The sequence below is a fragment of the Adiantum capillus-veneris genome, chromosome 24 (assembly GCF_014529385.1).
Source record: "Adiantum capillus-veneris isolate H3 chromosome 24, ASM1452938v2, whole genome shotgun sequence".
Taxonomy (NCBI): Eukaryota; Viridiplantae; Streptophyta; class Polypodiopsida; order Polypodiales; family Pteridaceae; genus Adiantum; species Adiantum capillus-veneris.
The window spans coordinates 110,925,591-110,931,588 of record NC_140954.1 but is presented as its reverse complement, the minus strand read 5'-3'; positions in this window follow the sequence as shown (position 1 = coordinate 110,931,588).

Below are 5,998 nucleotides of genomic sequence, written 5' to 3'. Positions count from 1 at the left end.
AGTGAAAACTTAGATGGTTGATTGAACCTTAGGCATGCAAAAGGTGCTCATGCTTCTCTTTCCAATTGCATGCCTCGCCCAGTCTCTCTCTCTCTCTCTCTCTCTCTCTCTCTCTCTCTCTCTCTCTCACACACACACACACACACACACAAAGAGTAGGAGGGGCCTATTGGGTTTTACCCATCTATCTATCTGCCACGTGTCAAAAGCTCCTTCAAGTGGCGGGTGTGACTTGCATGCCTCGCCCAGTCTCTCTCTCTCTATCTCTCTCTCTCTCTCTCTCTCTCTCTCTCTCACACACACACACACACACACACAAAGAGTAGGAGGGGCCTATTGGGTTTTACCCATCTATCTATCTGCCACGTGTCAAAATCTCCTTCAAGTGGCGGGTGTGACTTGCAGCTCCGAGAGCACATCGATGCAAAGAGAGAGAGAGAGAGAGAGAGAGAGAGAGAGGTGGCGATCGAAGGCCACCGGTGATTGCACTAGTGTAGGATAGTTTTTCTCACATCAAGGCTAATGTGTGAAAGCATCCACGTAGAAAGGGACGATAGTGATATGTAGTACCTTACGATATCCTAATGTGTTATTTTCATCTTCGAATGATTGGGAAACTTTGGAGATTTACGACACAAAGTATTTTGACTATGGGAAAATTTCACCCTTCTCTCGTGCCAAGTGAAGAATATCTCAAATAGATACCTCTCCCTCCATTGATTTATAGGGATGTTCTTCCCTACATTAATGGAGATATTGTATCCAAGGGACTAAAAGCTTTCACCTTTATTTAGAGGTGTGAAACATCTTCAAAGAGCTCATAAATTCTTGCATTTTCTACAGCTTCTTCTCTACATATGCCATTCATGGCAATTTGCTCATAAGAGCTTGTGCTCCTTGCCATCATCAACCTCAAGAAGTACTCAAGAAGTAAGTGCTTGGTAGCCTATAAGTTGCCATCTCTAGCAATTGTTGATGCCATAGGGCCACCTTGGGCAGCTTAGGGGAGCTCACAAGCACTACCAAAGGTGGTTTACACTAGCATCTCTATTGAGTAGTCCTTGAAGATAAACCCACTAGTTTTAAGGCCCTCCAGATCCAAGTGCATTCACAGCTCTAAACAAGCAATAGTGTTGGCAATAGTTATCAATGGCACTAGTCAACTCATTTGAATCTTCAATACATTGCTTATTGGATATATTGTATTCTTGAGTCTCTGCAAGAGCACACAGATGATTCCTCTCTTACTCAAGCTATCTCTGCAAGAGCACACACATGATTCCTCTCTTACTCAAGCTATCACATATGGGTGATTGCTTGGTAGTTCATTCTAGCTAACACTGGTGTCTTTAAATGTGGCGTCACAAAATAATGAATACCACGGTTTGCTTTATACACACCAAATTACAACTCTTAATGAAGAAAGCTACATGTAAGAAACTTGAATATGTTTGGATAGATGCATCTCAACATTCCACTTGGGCTAGAACGAATGAATCAGGTCTTGCTCTTATTAAGCTTGGCTTACAAAATACTCTTGTACATCAAAGACCACAGTTGGTGGTAACATCAATAACTCCAAGGTATTTCTTAAGATATAGTTGTATATTTCTATACATCTATATGGTGATACATTAAAGAAGCACTCAAATATTTTAGTCTTTTATTTCCAAAACTTACCATTGTCAAATACCCAACTCATTAATGATGAAGAAAGAAACATAGTTTATTGAGATTATCATCACTGCTCTAAAAGTGGCCAAAGAAATGACCTATGAAGAAATGGTGGCTCTTCTCCATGAGAAGATCGATGAGGCCTTGTGGTTTTGTGGTTTTGACACAACTAATAGTGCTTTTGTTACCAAGTGTAAAGTGAAAAGCATAGGAAAATTTTGAAAAATTAAGGTGGCATGCCCAAAAATAAAGAAGTGTATTTTTAAGGGGTTGTGTGTATGTGAGTGTGTGTGAGAGAGAAAGAGAGACAAAAGGGAGGGCAGGGGGCTAAAGAAATGAGTGCAAAGACAAAGAAAATGATCTTGGTTTTCTCAATTTTAAGATTTAGCATCAAAGAGAAAACAATGATTTGAAGCTATCCATTCAAGACCATGGTTGCCTTATGTCCAAAGCTAAAAAAGACCGACCAAACACTAAGTCCTTTACCCTTGGCAGGCCAAAAAGGTGATCATCTAACCATTTCTTCCACGTTGGACCGAGCCCTGTTTGTCTCGAGACTACAGAAGATGAGATCCGGATGGGATGTCAAGGTGTGTGTCTTATAGTACATGAGCCAACCTATTCCCAAATATGTTGACCTCAATATGGGAGTATTTGGCGCCTTTTAGCAAGATCTGGCGTTTGCCTCCTTCCCCAATGCTTGCTACAAATGTGGAAGAATTGATCACTTTGCAAGGAACAACCCCGACGCGGCAAGAGTCAGTAAGCGGGCAGCCAACCCCATGCCACAGTGCAGGACAACTTGGAGGTGGGTAACTAGCGAGGACAAGAAGAAGGGCACTGGGATGGAGGCAAATTCTAGAGAACAGGGTGGGACATGCGGGGAGGAGATGCAAGATAGACCGGAGCCTCTTGTTAACCAAGACATTGAGGCACCAACGCCCAATGAAACTTACAAGACTGAGCCTGTTGCAAGTGAGTTTAGGACGCCAAAATAGACCTAATCAACCACATTCTCAAGGTTAAGGGTAAGGAGACCTGCACTAGTATTGTGGGCTTGTTGAAGCAGAAGAAGAAGAAAAGATGACTCTATCTTTTCTTTTAGCATTTATTTCCTTGTGCTCTGGCTTGGCAGTCAAGGGGTGTGTTGTGGTAGGGCTATCTCCTTGGTGGAAATTCACAAGACAGTCTTGGATCCCTATGCTCCTAACAGTCTCAGGGTGGCTCCCTTTGTCAGCTAATGTATGGTTATGATGGTGTTGGTAGATGCCATGGCTAGTGTGGAGCATGGATTTCATTGTTACTTTTTTGTTTCCATAATTTATATATATACTCACTATTGTGAGTTTGGGGGAAAAAAAGGCTTGTTCATAGAATTGATCAATGCTTCAAGTAGAAGGAGCAACAATATGCTAAACTTGCTACATAAGAGATGTGTCAAATTTCTATTGACAAATCACTACTAATTATCCATTCAAGGTTATCTTCTTCTTTTCCACATTAAAGTTGTGTCTGATGGTACCTTCTTGATTGCACTCTGTGCATGCAAAAAATATTTTTATTGGCATAAAATGAAAAAAGATTTGTGTATGTTTGTGTGTAAATTTTTTATAGGTGCACATGTCAAGCCCGAGAGATTTTTGATGCCTTATTTCTTGTATTGAAAATGGGAGAAAACTTTCAAGACATCAAGGTCAGCCATCCTTATACTATGGTTGCATATGTTTATATAATGAAATATTTCTCAATTTGGTCAAGCCATCTCTATATCAAAGACTTATGGTCATAGAGACCTCTCATTTAGCCAATTTAAGTGATCTTACATGCTAAAAATGCTTTGCCCAACATCCCCTCTTGGTGCCAACTTTGTTCGTGATTGTATACATATGAAGACACATGTGATGAGTGACTGATAATAATGGCTAGAAAGCACGCAAATGCACAAGATCACTTAACAAGGCAATGAATCTTAAATGGGAGCCACTTTCAACGCGTCAACTTGGGTTTGAAACTAATCATTGAAAATGGTTGTAAACTTCTTGGGAGCTTGTAAAGAGATAGAGAAGGAGAGGGCTTGAGCTATTGCAAACGTATAGTCACACAACCAAGAGGGCACACAATTGAGATGGAGGCACAAAGATACTTCTTCTTCTTCTTCTCTACTCAAAATGGTGATAAGCCCTACAAAACATAAGTGGGAGATACAACATAATGGGAACTATGAACAACAATCAATGTGAAACCTTGCAAAGTGTTCAAAATAATGGATATTTTACTTGGAAAATTTTAAGATTAACATAATTACATCTACAAAAGGGGATTTCTATTCCATTTTTGAAAACAATTTGTAAGTTTTTAAGGAAAAAGGGGTTGTTTTATAGCCTCCTAGCATGTTATTATAGGTTTTTTTTAATACCCTTTGAACGCACATGATATAGGTGATTTCTTGTAAGTGACCCCCCCCCCCCCCCCCCCCCCCCGCCCCCTCCGAGTGTGAGTGTGAAACTGTTAAGTGAATGAGCTCGCAAGATGAGTGATTGTCACTATTAGTAGGAAGACTGTGTTGGTGAAGTCTAGTTCTAGTATCATTAGTGACGATCCTCTTTTCCACTACCTTGTGTAAGTGAAGAATATAGTCGACAAGTCATATTGGCAGAGTACATGCATACTATTTGTTGAGCTTGATATTGCAACACTCCCCCTCAAGCTCAATGTCATCTCTCATACTCCAAGCATAGCTCAAATCACCTCAGCTTCTCTGCTCCTAGGGCCTTTGTGAGAATGTTCTCATCTGTCCTTGCATATCTAAGGTTGATGTTGCAAGCCAAGACCCTCTCTCTAATGAAGTGATAGTGCACCTCAATATGGTTGAGCATGTATGCCTAACTCTCCAAGTAGCATCTTCAGCCACATTACCTCATATGGTGCCATTGCATCACCCTTGTACTTAGCCTCTATAGTCAACCATGGGTTGCTTCTTTCTACTCCATGTGAAAGTATCGTTCCTAAGTATGAACATAAACTTGTTGGTATATCGTCTGATCAGATAGAATATCAACCCAATCTGCATGTGTGTAACCATAGAGCTGCACCTCCAAGACAACCTCATAAAAGAGTTCTTAATCCAATGTAGCACTCACATAGTGCAATGTACAGCTTATGGCATCTAAATATGGCTTCCTAGAAAGCTTCATAAATTGTCTCTCAAGTCCAACCATATGGCTCAAATACGATTTTCAAGTAGATTAGGTTATCCACAATCTTCTTGTACATGGTGGCATTCTCATGTAAATCACCCACATAAGCTCACACCTTCAAATTTTGATATGTGGGTGTACTAATAGGCTTATAGTCATCCATTCTACACTTCACCAACATATCCAATGCATATTGCCTTTGTGCTAGCCGTATGCCCTCTTTTGTGTGTATAATTTCTATGCCCAAATAGTAACACAAATTTTAAATCCTTCATATTAGATTTCTACTTCAAGAGGCTATTTACATGTCAACTTCATCCTCATGATTGCCACCAACAATCAAATCATCCATATAAATTCATATGATCAAATATCTGTTGTGATATCAAGCTCAACATCTGTTATGCCTGGATGGATTAGTCACCTACATTTATCACTAGCACAAGGTAGAAAACATGAGGATTATCACCAGTGGTACTACAACTTGACTTCACTGACATGGTCTACCTACCAAGAGTTATGACATGTTCTACCTACCAAGAGTGATGGCCACTTATCTTGCCAACTTACTCACTAGTGGTTTGACATTGATCCGTAATCCAAGCCGCAAAATTGCTCCGCTTTAGTGTTTGCAATGTTGAAAATCGACCACCTATCGACTTTGTTGAAAATTGATAAGTAGACGTTCTTTGCATGTGTAGAACTTGATTCAAAATTTCTAGAAGTTCTACAATTTTTTTTGAAATATGGTTCATCTTCATACCGCTCAGCCCATGGTCTTGAATCCCTAGGATCTATGTGCCTAGCTTTGTTTGGCCATGGCCAAGGGATAGAGGATGGGGTGTTGGGGGGGGGGGGGAGACACCGTCCTTTGTGTTAAAAGGTCCTCCAATTTTAGATGGGTGGGACTATGTGTAAAGGTTGTCCTTGCAAAAAGAAACTCCAACCATGGCATGCAGGTTCAACGCATAGAGCTGTAGAGAGAGAGAGAGAGAGAGAGAGAGAGAGAGAGAGAGAGAGAGAGAGAGAGAGAGAGAGAGAGAGAGAGAGAGAGAGAGATACTCCCATGTTGCTCAACGAGCCCTGCTCCTGCAAACAAGTGTTGCTCCCCTTGGTGGTGCACTCTC